This window comes from Sphaeramia orbicularis, chromosome 21 (assembly GCF_902148855.1).
Source record: "Sphaeramia orbicularis chromosome 21, fSphaOr1.1, whole genome shotgun sequence".
NCBI classification, from domain to species: domain Eukaryota; kingdom Metazoa; phylum Chordata; class Actinopteri; order Kurtiformes; family Apogonidae; genus Sphaeramia; species Sphaeramia orbicularis.
This window is the reverse complement of record NC_043977.1, coordinates 57674760-57699014: the sequence shown is the minus strand read 5'-3', so window position 1 is coordinate 57699014 and position 24255 is coordinate 57674760. Positions and strand designations below refer to the sequence as shown.

The following is a 24255-nucleotide window of genomic DNA, read 5'->3' as shown; positions in this document are numbered from 1 at the left end:
ACTAACTGAAACTGTATTGTGTGTTTACAAAACTAACTAAAACAGATAAAAATTATGGATCAAATTCCCTTAGTTTTTGTCTTTGTCAATGTCGGATTGATATTGATTCTTCTGAAGCATCATCATTTTCCAGCATGACGTTTTCTGGTTTTCCCTACGTTGCGTCCCGACCGAATCTGAGCGCACCACAGACCGGGTCCCAGCGCACCTTGGACCGGGTCCCAGCGCACCACAGACCGGGTCCCAGCGCACCTCTGGGCTCAGAGACAGCGCACAGTGCTGTGGCTTCATGCAAAGGGTACCAGGTGCCACAGCGCAGCGCCAAGGCGTGGACCTGAGTGTCAAGTCCCAAGTCCTAAACCCTGAATTTCAAGTCCCTTGAGTCTTTTTAACAGTAATAATATATTACGTTTAGATGACAGATCATATACACTTTTTAAATCAGCACTTGGACCGAGTCCGAGGTGTGCTCGCTCAGAGCTGGTCTATGGTGCGCTCGGATCTGGTCGGGATGCAACGTAGGGAAAACCAGAAAACATGGTGCTGGAAAATGATAATGGTTCAGAAGAACCGATAACCTGATCGCCTCTCAGTTGTGTTTGTGGGTTTCCTATGGGCTCCTATGACACTGTCATTACTTCTCTTTCTGCTCCATGGCACCTGGTACCAACTGTGGTCCAGGAGTCCCGGTACCAGCTGTGGTCCAGGAGTCCCGGTACCAGCTGTGGTCCAGGAGTCCCGGTACCAGCTGTGGTCCAGGTGTCCTGTCTCCCTGTAACTCACTCACTCATTCCGTCCTCTGCTCAGGCTGTGAATGTACAGGCTGTAACTGACCATATTTAGTGTAATCCATTACTTACGGGACACATTTAAATTTCACAGAGCAGCAGACTATGAACTGAGCTCCAGTAACAGAACACAACAGAAGTGGGTTTAAGGTAGAAGTGGGTTTAAGGCAGAAACTGGCGCTGGAGCCAGGACAAACCCACCAATAGAAACTCTTCTCTCATCCATTGGCGTAGGCCCCGCCCATTAAGTGCAGTTAATTTCGCAAGCAAAACTTTTGAAATTGCAAACAAAGAGGAGTGATTTTCAAGCAAAACTTGTGAAGTCTGAAGCAAAAGTTTTTAAGTCACAAGCAAAGAGGACTGATTTATAAACAAATTGATCTGTTTTTTTGATTGACACTTTCTGTCTTTTGCTCTCAAATCTCTTTTTTTGGTTGCAAATCTATTCTTTTTAATTGATGAATAAAGAAATAAATTTCTCTCCATAGGATCATGATACAATATATCACAATATATCATGATACTGTTAAAAAGGCAATTTTTTGTTTGTTTCTTTTTATAAAATCATTATTTCCTTGAACAATGGAATTACAGCAGAAATCTGCACAAATACTAAACACATTTTTTTTCATCCCAACAGGATCTAATGTTCTATCACAAAATGTTCCTGTGTTCAAACTGAAACTGTGTTTTCCAGACATTCCAGTTTCAGATCCTGTTCAAATGTTCAGATTCTATTAGTTCACAACTAACATCAGAACAGGATTTGAGTTCAATCCAACAAAGGAACTACCAGCTGCCTCACCGACAGTAAAAAGGTCTTTTAGGATGATTCAAATAACCATTATTTAATAAAACAGTGTTAAACAATAAAAAATGAAATATAAACAAAAAAGAAAAACTAAAATGAACCTCCACGATATCTGCATTTCAATAAATACCTAAAAATATCGATACAGTACTTTTGAATATGGATACAGTATTGTGAATTGAAATATTGCGATATATCGCAGAACCGATATTTTCTTACACCTCTAGTGCATGTAAAGTTCCTCAAAGGTGCATCTGCTTTGTTAATTCAGTTGCATTTTAGATTTTAGTTACTTAAAGTTAGTTCCATTACTGCTTCAGAACTTTATTACTAGTATGATGAGGTCCCATTAGACCAGTGAGGCTCAACTGGTGGGTCAATACCCAAAAGTGGGTCATAAACCCATTTTCAGTGGGTGGTGGGCCTTTGTCTGGGAGAAAAATAATGTTAAGAAACAGATCCTGTGTTTTAGCTGAGCCCCGCCCATTCACACTGCCAACAGTAGGTGGCAGTAATGTACTGAAATGATCATTAACACCAGATATTTAACAGAATAAAAGAAGACTGAATGAACCTCTACTGTTTAACTGAGAGCACATTTTTAGTTTGGGTACTGATCTGCCTTGGTGGAGGTCTGTGCTCTCCGAGTGCTTTTCTAGTTTTAAAATGTAATAGGCCAATAACGTACTAGAAGTCCTGAACTGATAATGTAACAGCTTTTGGTCAATAATGTTATAACTTGTTACATTATTGGCTCAGTTATTACATTTGCAAAGAATTTTTTTTTTACCAGGACAATAACGTAATAATTAACCAATAAGTTATAACGTTATTGACCAAAAGTTATTACGTTATCGGTTCAGGACTGTTATTATGTTGTTGGCCAGATATTACATTTTTGGCCTATTACATTTTAAAATTGGCAAATTTATTACATTATCGGCTGTTACTACATTATTGGCGTCTACACTTCCCAATACTCCGATGTCTTCACGCATGTAAACAGGTTCATTTGATTTATTTAGTTCTTTAACGTCTGCGCATGTGTGAACACAATTAAAAATACTAGAGAACGGAAGTTACATAGACAAACAGGAAGTTTGATTCTACCATCGGTACGTACATATCAGAGGTGTTTTCTGTCCGACTGCAGAGGAAGCTCAGCTGACCCTAAAATGACTCCCATTAAATGCTCAAATCTGTTCAGTTGTTTTCATTTCATTGACTCCAAATGTGTTGGAACACGTTCATCTCTCAGACCAGTTGGTTCAGAATCAGTTTGATCCCAGATCAGTGGACTGGATGTTGTTCACTTCTCCTCCATTCCCGTGTCTGTGTTTGTTCATTCCATCTCTGCTCAGTGCATTTGTCCGTAGACGCTCAGCGTCCATGCACTTCAATGGGACTGAGTGGAACTGCTGGAAAAACCACTACAAACTGGACCAGCACTGGACACATGACACCTGTCATCCCGCCCCCGGACGCTCAGCGTCTCTGGGGGTGAATGGAGCTGTGGGCGGAGCTTGGCCGAGCCGGATGCTGAGTTTCCATGTGCTGATTGGAGGATCGGTCGAAAGGCTGAATCCTGTTTGATTGACAGCTGTTTTCAGATCTGCTCCTTCACTGACACAGTTCAGTTTAATACCGTCACACATTCTGCTGTGAAATCACAGAAACCAAATGAACTGTTCATTTACTGACCTGGAAGAAAACACACTCATTGTACTTCCGTGTTTCAATTTAACATAATTTCAAAGTTTTCTTGTTTCAGTTCCATAATTTAATCGTTTCTTGTTCAGTTTAATATGGTTTTGTAGACAGTTAAATCAGTCATACTGTTGGCTAGGTCAGAGTGAACTAACTCTCTAACAGGTGCACGTGAAGGCAGACAGTGCTAATGGAACAGAGGACGAATGTATGTTTAAATAACTTGACAGTTTTTTTGATGTAAGCCAACAATGAGCTTCCCGTCTGAAAGACGAGCAGCTGCCAGTGGAACATACATACTGTGAAAGAAATCTGATAATGGACTGGAGTGTATAAACCAGGGTTTTTCAATTATCGCATTTCTGAGGTACATCTAAATGCGTTCGATGTGATTATTACAAATATCCGATTCCTCCCCCTTTTATAGTCATGTGAACAGACTCATGGACAGGTGACAGTGGGTCCTGAAGTCAGACCAGATGAGGACCAGTGGTTCAGAAAACTCTGCAGCACACTGAATTTAAAAAAAAAAAAAAACATTTGAGAAGAGTGAGGACGGAGTCGTATGTCCATTAAACTAATGCCTTTGTGTCTGATAATCCAGTGACATCAGGTGCTAATGTAGATCTGTTAGTCACATGACACCTTTGTCCTCTTCATCATTGTCTTCCATGTAAATTTGTTGTATTTTTATCATTTTTCTGAGTCATTGAAGTGCATTCAGTAGATGGTGAGAATTCCTGTACTTCAAAATAATATTCCAATGCTCTGAAAACTGGAAACTTTTCCTTTTGTAATTTCACTACAGTTTTTGGTTGTTTACTTCAGTCACTTATGAATTCAAAGTGTGTGTCCAAACAGATGGAGTCCAGTTAAAGCTCAAACATGTCTCCTCTGCTTCCACAGTAGTCCACAGTGGGTCTTTATTAAAGCTCCCTGGGCCTGGACGCTCCATCTGGACAGATCAACGGTATAAAGGGAACGTCATCAGTTCCATGTCCACAGATCAAATGTGTGTGGTTACTCACCAGATTTGCACTTGGTGTTGAGTTCCCAGGGCTCATAGGAAACCAGTCAGAGGTACTGGGTGAACTGGTCTCAGAAGCACACAGGTCAGTTCATCAGCCTTTAGATGTCCCTTCAGGTTGACAGGCGGCCCATGCTGAGGTCAGAGGACATGGACGGACACACAGAGGACATTAGACGGCTGGTCTCATGGGATTCTGTGCACAAAGACATAGAGCTGCAACCGATTAATCGATTAGGTGCTTGAAGCGAATGCAAAAATTCCCGATTCGATTAATCAACGCGAATTGATTGAAGGGAAATATTCTATTGCAGTTTTCCTGAATTGAAACTTCTTTGTGCATCACAATAAGCGTCCGTGTGAAACACAACAGTGGAACCAATGTTTAACAGCAGAGAAATGAAGGAAACAAAGCTTTGATTCAGGACAATTGTGGTTGAATGATTTTTTTGGATCACTTTGAGTCGATTGATCGGTTGCAGCTCTACAAAGACAACAAGACTTTCACATAGTGTCACATAGTTGCCCTTCTTATATCCCTAGTTGCTTTTCCATTGGACATTTGTGCAAAACTTTACCAATATTTACTAAATGTTGAAAGAACAGAAGTGCCTAATGTGAGTTTTTCCATTAAATACAAACACAATGATTTCTTTATTTATTATCGTGAGATGTCATGAGTAGGGCTGTGTATTGGCAAGAATCTGAATATACGCCACAAATCACAATACTAGGATCACGATACGATATATCACGATATATCATGATACTGCTAAAAAGGCCATTTTTTTTTTGTTTCTTTTTTTTTTTTAAATGATTATTTCCTTGAAGAACTGAATTCCAGCAGAAATCTGCACAAATACTAAACACATTTTTATTTGATCCCAACAGGATATAATGTTCTATCACCAAATGTTCAAACTGTGTTCAAACTGAAATTCTGTTTTACACACATTCCAGTTTCAGATCCTGTTCAAATGTTCAGATTCTATTAGTTCACAACTAACATCAGAACAGGATTTGAGTTCAGTCCCAACAAAGGAACTAACATTATTGAATAAAAGAGTGTGAAATAAGAATAAATAAAATATAAACAATAAAGAAAAAAAAAGAACCTCCACAATATCTGCATTTGAATAAATACCTAAAAATATCGATACAGTACTTTTTAAGATCGATACAGTATTGTGAAATGAAATATCGTGATATATTGCAGAACCGATATTTTCATACAGCCCTAGTCATGAGAAGTCATTCCTTAAACGTGGCAATGAATATAATTATCATGTTGATTTACAGATATGTTCATATTTCTCTCACAGCGCCCTCTAGGTTCTGGAAAATGCTCATATTTATCTGTTGTTTTGAATCTAGAATGCTGGTTCCCCCTCTATCTCTGACTAATATCAGAAATGATTGGGTTTTTTTCATGTGTCCACACACACACACACACACACACACACACGTTTGGGTTCAACTCTTCTTCTCTTGTTCTAACATCCATCAACATCTGTTTTTTTTTTGTTTTTTTTTTGTTCATGTGACTCTAGTTGTGTAAAAAGGTCTTTCCATTGCAGTTTTGTGCGACATACCAATTTCACTACGCCCAAAAAAACCACCTCTTGCAAGTGCAAAAACTTTTCGAAAAATTAGCATTTTGGTGAAATTGTTATTTTTCGTTTGGGGAAAGTTAGATTATAACACAACTTTTGCTGCATTTCCACTATGTAGTATCGGCTTGACTTGACTCGACTCGGCCTTTTTGCGTTTCCATTACGAAAAAGGACCCGGTACTAGTTTTTTGGTATCACCTCTGCTGAGGTTCCAGAACTGGGGACCAGATACTAAAAAGTGACACTGTGTAAACACTGCAGACCACTGATTGGTCAGAGAGTCGTCTCTGTGCCCCGCCCTTTTACAAAAAACAGAAGTGGAAGTTGACAGTAAATATGTCGGTAGGTGAATCCACATGATGATAGTCTGTAAAACTACACCACAGTCGGTCGGGGAGGTTCAGACGTAAAAATTCAGCATGAGTTTGATGAGACAACATGCAACGAGTGAGGTTATTAGCAACTCTGAGCAGACGACACAGAAGTAACGCGCCGCTTTGCTATGACGACCAGGTACTGGAAAGTGGGTAGTATCCTGTAATGGAAACGGTCTGGAATAGGACCTGGTACCAGAGTGGAAACGGTCTGGAACAGGACCTGGTACCAGAGTGGAAACGGTCTGGAACAGGACCTGGTACCAGAGTGGAAACGGTCTGGAATAGGACCTGGTACCAGAGTGGAAACGGTCTGGAATAGGACCTGGTACCAGAGTGGAAACGGTCTGGAATAGGACCTGGTACCAGAGTGGAGTCCAGCCAGTTCCATGTAGTGGAAACACAACATTAAATTCACACAAACTCAGGGTCAGTGGAAAAGCAGCTGGTGTCTGCTTTAGTCGGTAAAGGACCAAACAGGTTTAATACAGACTGAGCTAAAACTGGGGTTCATCCAGAACACAAAGGAGTGTCTGACCGCTGACGGATCCCAGAAGGCTCGTAGGTTTTTTCTTCCAGGTCATGTGACCCGTGACTGGCAGCCGTCCAGCAGAATGGGGGGGGCAGACGTCAGTCCTGTACACCTAAACCAGAGTGGACACACCAAGGTTATTATCGTTAACGAAAACTAACGAAATGACCAAAACTAGAATTGTAAAAACATTTTCATGAACTGAAATAAATAAAAACTATAATTAAAAGAAAAAAAAAAAAACGATAACTAACTGAAACTGTATTGTGTGTTTATAAAACTAACTAAAACGGATAAAAATTGTGGATAAAATTGCCTTCGTTTTTGTCTTTGTCAATGTCGGATTGATATGAAATCAATTTATTTCCCTCAAGCAGTTTTCTCTGCTGTCACCAAACGACACTTGACGTCATTCCACTCCAACACCAGCCTTTTACTGAGAGGAAGAGGTTCCATCAGGTCATCAGGTAACCATCAGCCTGTGGTCACTGCAGTATCAGCATTAGCATTAGCATTAGCATTAGCCAGTCAAACATATAAGCATAAACCCCATAGGATCAGAAGGACGTCAGGTCCAGATCCCAGTGAACAGTGACAACAACAGGATTTACATCCGATATTCGATGACTCGGATCATCTGCACTTCATGTTCATTTTGGAAAGAGAAAGATTCACAAACTCAGCAAAAATAAAAAGTATGAATGACATTTGTAGCCAAAGCAACATGGAGGATGAGACAGGAATGTTCCAAACTGTGTTTTATTAAGGTTTAATTCTGTCAAACTGAACCATGTGACTGGAAAAGTCCAACATTTGTGTTTAAGGAGATTAGAACTGAACTGAAAGGGTTTAAACCGACAACAACATAAACCTGTAACTGTAACTACAAAAGTACTGAGACTGCAGATGGACTACTAGACCTGGACTAGACCTGGACAAAACCAGGACTAGACCTGGACTAGACCTGGACAAAACCAGGACTGGACCTGGACTAGACCTGGACAAAACCAGGACTAGACCAGGACCAGACCTGGACTAGACCGGGACAAGACCTGGACAAAACCAGGACTAGACCTGGACTAGACCTGGACAAAACCAGGGCTGGACCTGGACTAGACCTGGGCTAAACCTGGACTTCTTTCTGCTTTTATCTCATCTCTTCAGTCTGATCGCTCATTTGTTTTAAACTGTCATTCTTTTGTCTGATAATCAGTCCTGAATTCTTCCTGTTCCAACTTGTTTTTGAACGAGTTGTAAAACTGTTTTATGTTCAGCTCTAATATCTATAATTAAATACAGAAATGGACCAGATTTAGCTTTAAACCAAGTCCATCAGTGGTCTGTGGGCCGGTGAGGACACATGAAAGTCCAACTACATTTAAATATCCCTGTGTTCTTTTTAATGTGTATTTTATATATTTATTATATATTATATATTTAAATGCATTTATACGTCTGACTGTCCAATGGTCTTTGTTTGATGTGTGGTGAACCTCAGGCTGGTTTGAACTTTCAGGACTTTGTGGTCTTTCATCAGTCTGTGGTTTGACTGTGTGTCCCAAGGTTCGAATAGTTTTGGATTTTTCATTCTAGTTTAGTTTTATATAGTTTTGACTTCTTTTTTCTAATTCAGTTCATTTTAATTTGTTTTTAGAGCAGGTTTGATAGTTTTTATTAGTTTTCATTTTTTTTCTAAATGCTTAGTTTTAGTTTAGTTTTAGTTTTTTTTATATCTTTTCTCTTCTTCTCTGTGCTCCTATTCAAATCAATCCCAGACAGGACTCTGCTGCTTTAGTCTCCATGTTTCCAGGTAGAGTGGGGACCAGAAGACGACTGGAAACCACAAGTGAACACAAGTGACGGAGCAAAAAGTGTCGTATGGAGACAGCACAGAAAACTGAGAGAGACAAAGAAATCGATTTTATATCAATCCGACACTGACAAAGACAAAAATGAAGGGAATTTTATCCGTAATTTTTATCTGTTTTAGTTAGTTTTATAAACACACAATACAGTTTCAGTTAGTTCTTGTTTTTTTCTTTTAATGATAGTTTTTATTTATTTCAGTAAACAGAAATGTTTTTTCAATTGTAGTTTTTGTCATTTTGTTAGTTTTCGTTAACGATCATAACCTTGGTGCAGATATGATGTGAGTCCTTATTTGGGTGCAGACTGTGCAGAACACTTACCAGTGCAGGTGTGTTCAGGTCAAACCAGGGTTAGAACTGGACTGAGTTCTCTGTCAGAGAGAGGAAGACGACACTGTAAGAGCTGTAGTGCACTCAGCTGGGGTTACAGTGGACGAGTATATGAGAAAGTGGAGCTGGGGGGTCAGACTGTGGACTGTTAGGTCAGGGTCCACATTCAGACCCAGATGAGCTCAGGTATAATAAAAACAGAATAACCCAGAAACACAGTCAACTCTGAACGTTTGTCTTTGTTTTAGAGTGAAAAACACAGAATTACATGATGAATGTTTGCATCTACAAAAATGTGAATAACATCATCATCAACATCTGTAAACAACCTGGAATTTAATTTAAAAAAAAAAACAAAAAACAAGTGCTATTTGAACAGTAATCTGCCTCAGTTTATCATGTACACATGTATATTACAGCCCACATACAAGTCACACCACATACACATCTGAATATTTACACAACCAAGACAGGACATTGATTTTTATTACTGACTGACGTGTTTCTTTTGTATATTACATGCCATATGTCTTAACCCCCACCCCAACCTCCACTACCACATTAGGTTGATGTAATGTAAATGTAAATATTATATAATCCTGTACATAATTTGCTTTGTCACTTGGTGTCACTTCAATAAAAGTAAAAAAAAAAAAAAAAAAAATAGACATTTATTTATATTGAGACATTTCAGGGTGTAGATAGTTGAAGTTATTCTGTTTTATTGTGAAGGGTTCGTTTGTAAATGCAAACATGTTCATGTTGTTTGACTTTTTCTTAGGTTATTATGTGACAGGTCCAGTCCATCTGACACTGAACTGGTCTGAATCAGAATAAATACACAGTGTCTGAACCCTGGATTATTTATGTCAACAGTAGAATTTATCCATTCCACAAATTCATCCCATGGGCCGACCGGACCCTACAACAGACCACCCACATAGAGGCAAGAGTGTGTGTGTGTGTGTGTGTGTGTGTGTGTGTGTATGTGTGTGTGTGTGTGTGTGTGTGTGTATGTGTTGTGTGTGTGTGTGTGTGTGTATGTGTTGTGTGTGTGTGTGTGTGTGTGTGTATGTGTTGTGTGTGTGTGTTGTGTGTCTTACTCTGCTTCGTTACCACAGTTGTGAGTCTGTCCACTGGCGTCCAGGGGAGGAGAGAATAGGAGTAAACCCTGTGAATCAAAATAAAAGCCCCATCAGTTTCAACAGTCAGTATTCTTTACTGTCATTCGACATCAGATGATGAATGACATTAGGTTCCACAGGACTGAGAGTGAAATGAAATGAACATTTAAAGAAACACATTTAAATAGAAAGAAACAATAGAAAACAGAGCACACACACATTTAAAATAGAATTAGAAAACAGAGCTAAGTGCAGATAATTATAAAAATAGTAATAACAATAGTAATAATAATAATAAATAATCAACATAGAAGAGGAGAAATGACTGAACTATGAGCAGATTATTGTAGGTTCTGTTTGTCTTGTATATCACATATGGTGTCAGTAGGTTGTGTAGGTCAGCTGACTACACTAACTGTAACTACATCAGACCACAGTGATTCAGGCCCACACACACACACCCACACACACACACACACACACACACACACACACACTGGGGTTCAGAAGAGCAGCACTGCTCTCTGCTGGTGATTTACATGAATAACACCAGACTGACACCAGAGTCATATATATATATATATATATATATATATATATATATATATATATATATATACAGGGGTTGGACAAAATAATGGAAACACCTTAAAAAATCAACCAAATATAATTTAATATGGTGTAGGTCCGCCTTTTGCGGCAATTACAGCCTCAATTCTCCGAGGTATTGATTCATCCAACTTGTGAATTGTTTCCAAAGGAATTTTCAGCCATTCTTCAGTTAGAATACCCTCCAACTCTTTTAGAGACGATGGCGGTGGAAATCGACGTCTTACTTGAATCTCTAAAACTGACCATAAATGCTCAATAATGTTGAGGTCTGGGGACTGTGCCGGCCATACGAGATGCTCAACTTCATTAGAATGTTCCTCATGCCATTCTTTAACAATTCTAGCTGTATGGATTGGGGCATTATCATCTTGAGGTGAAGGTGTTTCCATTATTTTGTCCAACCCCTGAATGTGTGTATATATATATATATATATATATGTATATATATATATATATATATATATATATATATATATATATATATATATATATATATATATGTATGTATATGTATACAGGGTGTGGAAGCAAAATGTACAATATTTTGAGGCAGGGATTGAAAGACAGTGTATGACCAATTAGTTTATTGAAAGTCATGAGAATTTATTTGCCACAAGAAAATGTCCATAATAGAAAATGTTTTTATTCTATGTGTCCTCCTTCTTTCTCAATAACTGCCTTCACACGCTTCCTGAAACTTGCGCAAGTGTTCCTCAAATATTGGGGTGACAACTTCTCCCATTCTTCTTTAACAGTATCTTTAAGAAAGTCCACATTGCTGTGTGATGTTCTATTGGTAGCATGTTCTAAAACGTCCCACATACCAGAATCCAGAGGGTTTAGATCTGGGCTAGAAGGCGGCCATAAACATGATTCCCAAAAATTGCTAAAGTTGGATTTGTTGCCGTTGTCAACAAGTGTTTTGGTGTTCTTGTGTAAGATTTGAACTTCAGATCATATTTTACTGCATTTCTAATGGTCTTGTTGTCTACCTCAAGTTCAATTGCCATTTTTCTCCTGGATTTGGTTGGATCCTTTAGGATTTTGGATTTGAGAGCTTTAATAAAAGCTTTGGTACGTTTTTTGTTGCTTCCTCCACTTCCAGACTTTCTGGTAATAGTTTTGCTCATAGTCATTCTCTTCTTTCCATTATAAACAGTCTTTATGGACACTCCAACTATTTCTGAAATCTCCTTTGGTGTGACGAGTGCATTCAGCAAATCACACACTCTTTGACGTTTGCTTTCCTGATTACTCATATGGGCAAAAGTTTGTGAAAAGGTATGGATAATAGTGTTAGGTATGATTATGACATCAGTATATGTTTGGGTTCAAAACAACTGACGTAGTGTCTGCTGAGAAAAAACAACTAAATGTTCATTGTACATTTACATTTTTATATATATATATATATATATATATATATATATATATATATATTTATATATATATATATATATATATATATATATATATATATTTATATATATATATATATATATATATATATATATATATTTTTTTTTTTTTTTTTTTTTTTTTTTTTTTTTTTAAGTGAACAAACAAATTCAACGTTACAATTCCAAACATTACACAACAGCACCACTACACCTGCACTACAAACAAAAAACACCCCTCTGCCCCGCCTCCCTTCCCAGTATTTTTTTTTTTTAATTCAGTGAAAATCTGGCGACACAGTGGTGCAGTGAATAGCACCGGTGCCTCACAAACAGAAGGTTGTGGGTTCTATTCCAACACCAGTCCATGGGGGTGGGGCCTTTCTGTGTGGAGTTTGCATGTTCTCCTCGTGTCTGTGTGGGTTCCCTCTGGTCCTCTGGCTCCTCCCACCATCCAAACACATGCTCTGATAGGTTCATGGGTTCATCTAAATCGCCCACAGGTGTGAATGTGACAGTGTGTTTGTATATGTTCAGTCTGTGATGAACTGGTCACATGTCCAGGGTGAACCCCACCTTCACCTATAAGCAGCTGGGATACACTCCGCCCCTGGTGAGGATAAAGGGGGTTCAGAAAATGAATGAAAATCTGGTATTTTCCTATATTTAATTCATTGATCATGTAAATGTTCATAAAAGCTACAATTAAAGTTGATGGTTATTCTATAAAAAACAGATCAGACTGAATAAACTGTGTCTTTTTCAGTCCAGTCTGTCTTTAACTGAACACAAACCCAGTATGTCCATCCACTGGCATGGATCCAACTGCATGGGTTTGACTGGAGAATCAATGCTGTAGAAGATGACGGTGTTTCCACGGTAACTATGGAGCCTCTGAAATGTCCAGATATGGTCATATCTGATGACCATGAAAAGATGAAGAACTGTATTTTACACCAATTACTGACATGGATTGATAGAATTAGCGGATCAGCAGGAATTAAACAGTTTTTTTTTGTCCGTATTTGTCTCTGTATTTGTTGTTTGATTACCATTTAGTATTAACTCTGTATCTGTTTACCCATTTGATGTATGTTCGTCCCTTGGCTGCTTATCGTAAAGTGTCTTTGAGTACTTATAAAAGTGCTATATAAAACCGATGTAAAATTATTATTATTATTATTATTATTATAATTATTTAGATCAGTAGATGGTTTTGAGCGCTGGTAGATGTTTGGGTCTTTAAGGGTTAAAAAAAAAAGAACTAAATCATCTGAAAACAATGAAGCTGCTACACTGAAGGTTTATTGATTATTTGAAAGTCAACCCCAGGAATGTCCGTCTTAATTTGTTGGAAGTTTCAGAACGAAATTAAAGCAAAGTGCTCAATTAAAAGCTGCAAAATATGTTTATATAATTGTAAAGAATACAATAATAATAATAATAATAAATGTATATTAAAAAAATTAAAAGGATGTACAGTCCTTCAAACTTGGATTGTATTAAAACTAACAGTAAAGCATCACTTTTTGTATTGTGTTTGTTTTTCTCTAACTTCACATTGTCCATCCAAAATGCTTTTTTCATTATTAGAATGATGTCAAACTAACGCTGATAAAAACAGACCCAGGTAGAAAAAAGACAAAAGCACTTCCATGGCTCCAAAGATTAAGAGCTTTTTTAAAAATATGCAAGTCTCCTTAGGTACTGAAAGGCTTTTACTGAGTACATATATACACACACACACACACGCACACCCTCACACACACACACACATGCGCACGCACACCCTCACATACACACACACACACGCACACCCTCACATACACACACACGCACACCCTCACACACGCACACACACACACATGCGCACGCACACCCTCACACACCCTCTCACACACACACACACACACACACACACACACACACACACACACACACACACACACTAATCTCCTCCTCAGAAGTGGATGGTGATCTGATCTTCCTCTTTAGCTTCAGTGCTGCATTCAAGGTCCCTGGGATAAAACTCCATTAACAAGCAGCATGAAAGTCACAGAACAGACCCCAGTGCACTGCCGTCCCCTGGAACTGTTCATGTTTAAGGGTCTGAAAAAGGACTAATACACCCCCCCCCCATTCCCCCTCTGCCTTTGCTCTTATCCACTCATTAAATCCCCTCATAATATCAGCACCTCCTCAGATTACAGCGCTGACCCCCCCCCCCCCCGTCTGAAGGACGCCTTCATGAACACAACGAGGAAAGAACAGACGAAAAAACCAAACGACTGAAACTGAGCAAAACTGGAGCAAAAGAGGAAACGTCTGCTTCTGTCTGAGCTTCACTGAGGATACCAGTCACATGGAGACCTGAGCACAGACTTCCAGGGGTTCCAGGGGGTTCCAGGGGTTCCAGGGGGTTCCAGGGGGTTCCAGGGGTTCCAGGGGTTTGCAGGGGTTTCAGGGGGTTCCAGGGGTTTGCAGGGGTTTCCAGGGGTTTTCAGGAGGTTCCAGGGGTTCCAGGGGTTTTCAGGAGGTTCCAGGGGTTTCCAGGGGTTTCAGGGGTTCCAGAGTTTCCAGGGGTTTCAGGGGGTTCCAGGGGTTCCAGGGGTTTGCAGGGGTTTCCAGGGGTTCCAGGGTTTTCAGGAGGTTCCAGGGGTTTCCAGGGGTTCCAGGGGTTTTCAGGAGGTTCCAGGGGTTTCCAGGGGGTTCCAGGGGTCTACACGTGTTTCCAGGGGTCTACAGGTGTTTCCAGGGGCTCCAGGTGTTTCCAGGGGCTACAGGTGTTTCCAGGGGTGGGCTCCTCACTGACACCTCTGACAAATCCAATGGGAACTGAGCCCAAACGTCCTGGACCGAACGGACAGAGCTCCAGATGGAACAGACAAAGCGGTGCGTTTGACGGAGGCCTCTGAAACAGAACTGTGGTCCAGATTTTCACACTTTATAACCTGAGACTAGTGGATTTTCTGCAAAAATGAGGGAGTTACAGTCAAAAATTGGGTGTTTAGACTTTGACATGACTTTGACTTTGACGTTTAAAGGTGTGGCAGACTTCCATCAGCAGTGTTTCCTCAGATCTGTCCATCCTCAGTCCTATCCTCAGTTTCATTGGTCTGTTCGTCTGTCTGTCATTCCTCAGCTCAATCTCTTCCTCATGCTGAACAGTTTCTTAGTTCCATCCACCACAAACAAACCATGTGTTTACAGATGGAGCTGGAGGGAACTGGGCATTTGAGGAACTTTGTCGTGACGTGCATTGTGGGAAACGGAGGCTCATGCAGCCGCCTGGCAGCAGCAGCAGCAGTGCATCCATATGATATTATATGGACAAAACAAACAATAATGCAGAAACGGCTGAAACACGGAAACGGCTGGAGGAATGTGCATAAAGGGAAGGGAGCTCCTGCCGTTTCCACGTCGTGTCTGTTTCAGCTGCTGCTGCCAGGCGGCTGCACAAAGCGGCAGACGTTTCCATAGCGCTGTGTGGACATGTTTCCCCTGTGGTCCAACGTGTGTGTGATGAAATGAGCTGTGAACCCGTCCAGCTCTGATGACCAAAACACTTTGTCATGAACGCTTCTCCAACCGATCGAACCAATTCACTAACAGATAACTGAAACCTACCAGGAGGAGAGCAGTGATGCATACTGGGAAAAACTCCTGCTGACACTGGGCTGGGGGGGGGGGGGGCACAGACTGTGGAGGTGAGAGCATGTATGGTCGTTTGTCTAAAATAAATCACTGGTTATAAATCAGTCCCACTGACATTGACAGTTTTCTCTATTGTCTCTTTTTGGTCCATTTAGATCAGTTCTGTCAAACTCATGTTAGTTCAGTTCCACATTCAGCTAAATTTGATCTGTAGTGGGCCAAAGCAGTAAAATAATAACAGAATAATATAGAAATCATGTCAACTCCAAACTTTTCTCTATGTTTTAGAGTGAAAAAAATAAAATTTCATTATGAAAAGGTTTCCATCTACAAACTATCCTTTCAAACAATGTGAATAACATGAACGAACTGAAAAAAAATTGTAATTCTAACACTGTTCTGCTTTAGTTTATCATTTCCACATGTTCATTATAACGTACAGATCACAGTGGATCTACAGATACACAACATATTTAGTAACAGGTGGAATATGATTAAAATTGCACTTCTCTGAAGACATTTCAGGTTGTTCATAATTGTTCAGGTTATTCAGATTTTTTGCGAAATTATACTTTGTTTTAGTGTAAATACATGAAAATATTTACATTTACAAAGAGAAAAATTTGGGGTTGTGAGTATTTATAGATTATTATGGGACTGAATTGGTCTGAATATGAAACCTGAACTAAAAGGATTGTTAATTTCTTCAGTGTAATTTTTGCATTTCACAAATTCATCCAAAGGGGTGGGACTGGACCCGTTGGTGGGCCGGATTAGGCCCCCGGTGTCATGTTTGAAACCTGTGATTTAAATTATTAACATAGACTGAAAATTACAACTGTTCTGGTTGTAAATGTTCCTGTTTTATACTGGGACTTGTCGTCTTTTCAGTGGACTGTAAAGTTAAACAGAGTGTGCTCACACTTGAAAACCCTCCACCAAATAAAATGTATTATTATTATTATCATTTATTATTATTATTATTATTATTATTATTATTATTAGTACTTATTTTGCTTAAACATTAGAATAAACATCAGTCAGTCCACTTCTACCACTAAAACACTGAGAACTGCAGAACCTGCTGAAGAGCGTTCTTTCACAGTTTTATTGTGTTCAGACCCACTTTCTAAATCCCAAATGAAACTCAGCTGTCTGTTCAAACAACACTTTACTGGAGCTCATGAAACCATACACTTTTAAAATCAAAAATGAAAACCACAATCATGTGTTCCTTCACAGAACATTTGACCTGAGCTGCTCAAACCTAAAGGCCGTTTTTTTAAGTATGCGTTCTTGTCTGTTCTTCTGTTCTCATGTTCTTGTGAAACGTCGTCAGTCAAGTTCTGTTCCAGCTGAAAGTTCGCATAAACCCTGAACCCATTGGAGTACACAGGTGTTCTTGTCTGTTAGCTGAAACCAAGGATGCACTGGTTGGTGGCCTGTGCAGACTGGGCTGTAAATATCCCATAATGCACTTGGTGCTACTCTGGAATGCTACGGCGGCTTCTGTGAAAACTGAACTCAGAAATGTTTTTGACTAGATGAACGGAACGAGATGATGTGATTTAATGTTAGAATACGAGTGAGAGGCAGAAGAGACAGAAGTACGTCTGTTTTATCATGATGTGGGATTCAACGGAAAACATACAACAGTTCAGAAAAATATATTAAATGTATAAATGACACATAAATACTAGTACAAATGTCCTGGAGTCAAATCCAGTGACACTGTGGTGATTTCAGGGAAATACGTTATTGAGCTGATGACAGAAAAACAGCAGAGACAGGGTCAAAGGTCACCAGGACCAGCTGTTCAGTGACAGACAGACTGGAGTTAACAGGAACCGGTCTGACCAAGACCGGGTCTGACCAAGACTGAACTGGCAGAGTTCGCAAAACCGTACTCTGCGTTTGTTGTGTTCACTGTAGATAATGTTGTTCAGCGCTTATCAAAATACGCCCTCTAGTGGCCATTGTCAGTTCAGTGTGTTTAGAATAGTAGAAGAAGAACAGACAGGAAGTGATTAAAAACATTCTCACCACAGTAGATGGCAGCTCTACTGTCCTGAGTTTCTTTTATTTTGGTGTTTGTCAAAGCATCATCTGTAAGTGTTCGATGGTAAAAACTAGGCCTGTAACAGTACACTCATTTTTTGTAGTGTTCATATATAAATTCCCTGTGTGCCCGTAGCCCCTCCCCTTTTTATATTGTCTCTGGTGATAGGTCAGGGTCCATATCGTCACATCCCCTGTATTTGTACATTTATTTGCTAATATTTCTTATTATTTATGTCATCCATGTTTATTAAGTTGTATTTACTTTGATTTTGAACTTGTTGGTTTTGTCGTCCGACCTGTACGGTGTTAATATGATCTTTTCGTCATTATAGATCTGGGTACAGGACACGATTTAGCATCCCAGCTAACAGTTTTACAATCCTGTTATCCAGGGTAAAGAAGTGGAGACTGCCTCTGCATGAACCACCGTGTCTTGGGTTTATGCACGTCCAACAACAACATGACGCAGAGGGAATAGTCCGGTCACATAAACACACAATACACTTTCAGTTAGTTATTGTTTTTTTTTTTTCTTTTAATTATAGTTTTTATTTATTTCAGTTAACGAAAATGTTTATTCAGTTCTAGTTTTGGTCATTTCATTAGTTTTGGTTAACGGTAATAACCTTGCCCTCCATATCGTACAGTACTCGTGCGTACTCTGCAAAGCCGTGGCTAATGCCCCGGTGAGCATGGATGCACACGTCAGGACTGTGGACGTTATCGGGGACACACAACAACAACCACACAGTGCTAGAGTAAGCAGGCAGGACGGCAGAGGAAATGCTTATTTCTTCAAACACAGAGCGCAGCCACAGAGCACTTCAGCGCTCACTGCTGCACACAAAGGCCAACCACAGGAGCTTAGCTGGTCCGGTGCAGGCTTTTCGCAGACGCTGGTCAGTTCAGTTAACCCTGTGTGCCGCTCAGTACTGCAGCCGTAACGCTGTGGTCGGGCTCGACACAAATGCTCTGCTTTGAAGTCTTTCTGAGGACGGCCGCTCAGTGTGGAAGACGACCGGGCCTTGTCATTTTCATGAAGGGATTAGTCACACTGTGTTTATTGAAGAGTTTGCATCAGCGTTCCTGACTGCTGTGTTTTGGAGAATTATTGCTTCAAAGGTGTTTTTGTCAGAACTGCAGCGACAGAACAACGTGTCAGAAGTTTAGAGGCAGGTTGGGTAAACACACGAGTGTAAACACTGGGACTGACACTGAACAGCACAGAGTTAACTTTACTCCCAAAACACCACAAACAGGATGGAGGATTATCCCACTGAGGAGATGTGATTTTTGAGACTGTTTATAGGTTTTAGTGAATACTTTAAAATGTGAACCTGTACCTGGAACCAGGGCTCAGGGGTTAAAGGGTTCATATGTGAACCTGTACCTGGAACCAGGGCTCAGGGGTTAAAGGGTTCATATGTGAACCTGTACCTGGAACCAGGGCTCAGGGGTTAAAGGGTTCATATGTGAACCTGTACCTGGAACCAGGGCTCAGGGGTTAAAGGGTTCATATGTGAACCTGTACCTGGAACCAGGGCTCAGGGGTTAAAGGGTTCATATGTGAACCTGTACCTGGAACCAGGGCTCAGGGGTTAAAGGGTTCATATGTGAACCTGTACCTGGAACCAGGGCTCAGGGGTTAAAGGGTTCATATGTGAACCTGTACCTGGAACCAGGGCTCAGGGGTTAAAGGGTTCATATGTGAACCTGTACCTGGAACCAGGGCTCAGGGGTTAAAGGGTTCATATGTGAGCCTGTATCTGGAACCAGGGCTCAGGGGTTAAAGGGTTCATATGTGAACCTGTACCTGGAACCAGGGCTCAGGGGTTAAAGGGTTCATATGTGAGCCTGTATCTGGAACCAGGGCTCAGGGGTTAAAGGGTTCATATGTGAACCTGTACCTGGAACCAGGGCTCAGGGGTTAAAGGGTTCATATGTGAGCCTGTATCTGGAACCAGGGCTCAGGGGTTAAAGGGTTCATATGTGAACCTGTACCTGGAACCAGGGCTCAGGGGTTAAAGGGTTCATATGTGAACCTGTACCTGGAACCAGGGCTCAGGGGTTAAAGGGTTCATATGTGAGCCTGTATCTGGAACCAGAGCTCAGGGGTTAAAGGGTTCATATGTGAACCTGTACCTGGAACCAGGGCTCAGGGGTTAAAGGGTTCATATGTGAACCTGTACCTGGAACCAGGGCTCAGGGGTTAAAGGGTTCATATGTGAACCTGTATCTGGAACCAGAGCTCAGGGGTTAAAGGGTTCATATGTGAACCTGTATCTGGAACCAGGGCTCAGGGGTTAAAGGGTTCATATGTGAGCCTGTATCTGGAACCAGGGCTCAGGGGTTAAAGGGTTCATATGTGAACCTGTACCTGGAACCAGGGCTCAGGGGTTAAAGGGTTCATATGTGAACCTGTACCTGGAACCAGGGCTCAGGGGTTAAAGGGTTCATATGTGAACCTGTACCTGGAACCAGGGCTCAGGGGTTGGACAGTGAAGTACTATTTGGTGTTAATCCCTTGTTCTACTATGATTCAGTACATGAACATATACTAGGGATGCTGTCACACCTGAACTAAGACCAAATCATGATGGTAAATACTAGGCCTGCAACTGTACACAAAATTTTCGGTTCGGTACGTTTTCGGTTTTCAAAGCCATAGTTCGTTTTTTTTTTTCGGTTCAGTACGGGAAGAAAGAAAACCTCTCAAAATGTCTATAATGCATTTATATGAATTTTTGAAAAATTTCACCCAATTATTGGAGACAACAGAATCTAGAAAAACAGGAATAATGTAATTCTGCTGCTATAAATTAAATAGAAAATAAAATACATAAAATATTACTAAATGTGTTTTGAACATTAGTATTGCACTTTTCCCTGAAAGGTAGTTTTGAACAAACACAAATCTAATCCCAGTTCTGTCAGTTCACATTCTGCAGAAAAATAATAACAAAAAAAGAGGGCAAACTCGTATTGTCTTTTAACAAACTTAAGAGCAGCACTGACATCAAAATTAACCTAATTATTTATTTTAGGACAGATAACAAACTGTTTAGGACACTTAATGTATTTGTGTGTGTGTGCGTGCATGTGTGTGTGTGTGTCTAAGTGTTTTAGATCTACCGTAGTTCATAGACGGTAAACACAGTTCGTCTCATCACCGTCTCTTTCCTGGTGGTTGTCTTCGGGTCAGTGTGCGCTCCATAAATATGTCCGTGTGGAACTTGTGCAGATTTAAAGTTCCACTCTGACTGACGTCTTTCGTTCCTTTTTCTTTTTCTCCACATACTATGTTGTTTGTTTACAGCTGTGGACTGAACCGAACCGGTGTGAACTGAAACGGTTCGGTTCAGTATGTGGACCATTCCAGGTCTGGTAAACAGTGAGACTGAGACCCAGTGTGGTCCAGGTCTGTGGTCTTGGTGTGTATGGAACAGGCAGACCCGTCAGGTCACATGTTGGTTTCTGAACTGTCGTTTTGAAGCCAACAGTCTGATATAACTTTAGCAGAGAAATCAACCTGTTTTTGGCCTAATGGAAAAATGCCATAGTTGTATTTAATGGGTTTCACTCACAGGAGGATTCTGTGTGTGTGTGTGTGTGTGTGTGTGTGTGTGTGTGTGTGTGTGTGTGTGAGAGAGAGGCAGTGTGTGGACCAACCCAAACTGGAACAACTTCTGGAGTCCTGGAAGTGTACTGTACAACTGGGGAAACTGGTTGAGTTGTGGTATCCACTCAGAGCCCCTCATCTGTTCTCCAGTTTCAGTAGTTAGGACCTTCCAGCTCTACTGAAGCCCAGCTCCTCAGGGGGTGAACCCTTTAAGCCCTGGGCCTAAAATGGTCCACATGGACTGTTTTCTTATTACCTCCACCAGAGAACGGCAGAGGTTCTGTTTTCATCAGGGTTAGTCCGTCTGTCTGTTAGCAGGATAACTCACAAAGTTATGGATGGATTTTCATGACATGTTCAGGAAATGTTGATACTGGCACAAGGAAGAAATGATTACATTTTGGTGGTGATGGGGGGTGGGGGTGGGGGGGCTGAGCTTCACTCTCCAGGTACTTTTCTAGTTATGACTGTTTCTGTGTCTGATGGCAACAAACTGTTCAGGAGGAAGATCATTCTCACAGCTAGAGAGAATCAAAAATGAACTGAGAGCAACTATGTCTAAACAAATAGTCTGTTCTTCACATCATGTGCATAGAAAGGGATAAATTGTGTCAGATATCTTTTGATGACATAATCAACGATTATGCTTTCGTGAAATCAAGAAATAAAATGTTTAAAGTCGTAACTTTGAAGATTCTGAAATCAGTAGCGATTTCTGTCCGACTGCAGTGGAAGCTCAGCTGACCCTAAAATGACTCCCATTAAATGCTCAAATCTGTTCAGTTGTTTTCATTTCATTGACTCCAAATGTGTTGGAACACGTTCATCTCTCAGACCAGTTGGTTCAGAATCAGTCTGATCCCAGATCAGTGGACTGGATGTTGTTCACTTCTCCTCCATTCCCGTATCTGTGTTTTCTCCTCCATCTCTGCTCAGTGCATTTGTCCGTAGACGCTCAGCGTCCATGCACTTCAATGGGACTGAGTGGAACTGGTCTGAACTGACTCTAAACTGGACCATCATTGGATAAATGACACCATGTTGTCCCGCCCCCGGACACCCGGTGTCTCTGGGGGTGAATGGAGCTGTGGGCGGAGCTTGGCCGGGCCGGACGCTGAGCATCTGCATGCTGATTGGAGGATGAGTCCAAAGGCTGAATCCTGTTTGATTGACAGCTGTTTTCAGATCTGCTCCTTCACTGACACAGTTCAGTTTAATACCGTCACACATTCTGCTGTGAAATCACAGAAACCAAATGAACTGTTCATTTACTGACCTGGAAGAAAACACAACCACTGGACTAACTGGTTTACATTTAACAGAATTTCAACATTTTCTTGTTTCAGTGTTTTCTTGTTTAGTTGGTACGATAAGGTCACTTTCTTAAAAAGGAACGGAGGGATGAATTTATGTTTAAATAACTTGACAATTTATTTTTTTATGTAAGCCGACAATGAGCTTCCCCTGTCTGACAGACAAGCAGCCGCCACTGTCTGAAATATAATTTTTGTGATGTTACAACATGATCTTTATGATTATATTATTATTATATACTTGAATTTCCCTCGGGATTAATGAAGTATCTATCTATCTATCTATCTATCTATCTATCTATCTATCTATCTATCTATCTATCAAATTTTATCAATAAAAGTTAAAAGGCAATATATTTTACATTTTTCCATATACTTAACAGTCGTATATATTTGAAAACTGTCTGAGACTAGCTAGAGTCATTTAAGGGGGGGGGGTTCTATATCTTCAGGCCCCTCCAGGTCTAAACCCGGCCCTGCATACAGTATGTCTGTGTCCAGTAGTCCAGTATTCTGTCCTCTGTCTCCTTTGTTCATCTACACTTATACACTCAGCCAAATTAGTTCCATGCATCATGAGTCGTGCCCCCCCCCCCCCCCCCCCCCATGTGCATGGAAATTGCACATCTGTGTTTTCCCCTTACCACTACAGTTTTCCTGCAGCTGAAAAGTGCCAGCTTTAATAAATCTGATAAATTACCAGTTGTAAACTGTTGACCAGTCACTTTTCTGACAGGGTCTAATACCTGCTTTTGGTCTGTTTCTCATGACGTTCTGCAAATGGAGGCTGATTGTTCCCAAAGGAACAGATATTTAATGACGTCGAACTAACTCAGCTTTATTCCATCTCATGTGACTTCTCTGATCTGTGGACATCTGCTTCAGCTCAGTTTCATGCATGTTTGTCCATGAAAGTCCTCTAATATATTTGTGATCAATTCATATCAGGTTTTTCATTGTACAGACAGGCTCTCACAAAAAAAAACAAAAAAAGGTACAAAATATGGAATTTAACCTCATTTTTAGACCATTATTATTGTGTGTGTATAAAAACTTAACCCTGAAGACCCAGTGTTACTTTTCTGTCAGTTCCCAAATGAATTTTTCTCTCTAGTAAACCTTTCTTAAGCAATTTATCACCATTTATTATAATATAATCCTTTGTATTTTGTGTTTCTTCAATAAAAATCTGGTATTTTCCCAAATTTGATTGTGTGATCGTGTAGATGTTCATAAAAGCTCAGATTAAAGTTGAGGGTTATTAAATCAAAGACAGAGAAAAATTAAGAAAATGTGACAAAATCTGTCATGAACTGATCATAAACCCAGTGTGTCCATCCACTGGCACTGATCCAACTGCATGAGTTTATTAGTTTTTCTTCCATTTCATCCATTTTGTGGCTGATTTTGTTTTTGTTATGTAGT

General features: G+C 40.3%; 2 long non-coding RNA genes across 2 annotated transcripts in view; one reads left to right on the top strand and one right to left on the bottom strand.

Moving 5' to 3' along the window:
• Positions 1 to 4336: 4336 nt before the first annotated feature.
• On the bottom strand, positions 4337 to 9089 carry LOC115412717 (uncharacterized). The gene is made up of 3 exons (XR_003934374.1): positions 9042 to 9089; positions 6859 to 6964; positions 4337 to 4468 (listed from the first exon to the last, which is right to left on the bottom strand). It is a non-coding gene; the product is annotated as an uncharacterized LOC115412717 (long non-coding RNA).
• A 1078-nt stretch (positions 9090 to 10167) lies between these two features.
• LOC115412719 (uncharacterized) overlaps positions 10168 to 24255 on the top strand; it is a 56136-nt gene continuing 42048 nt past the window's right edge. The window contains exon 1 of the long non-coding RNA XR_003934376.1: positions 10168 to 10214. This is a non-coding gene — a long non-coding RNA (uncharacterized LOC115412719). The remainder of the gene's footprint in view (positions 10215 to 24255) is intronic.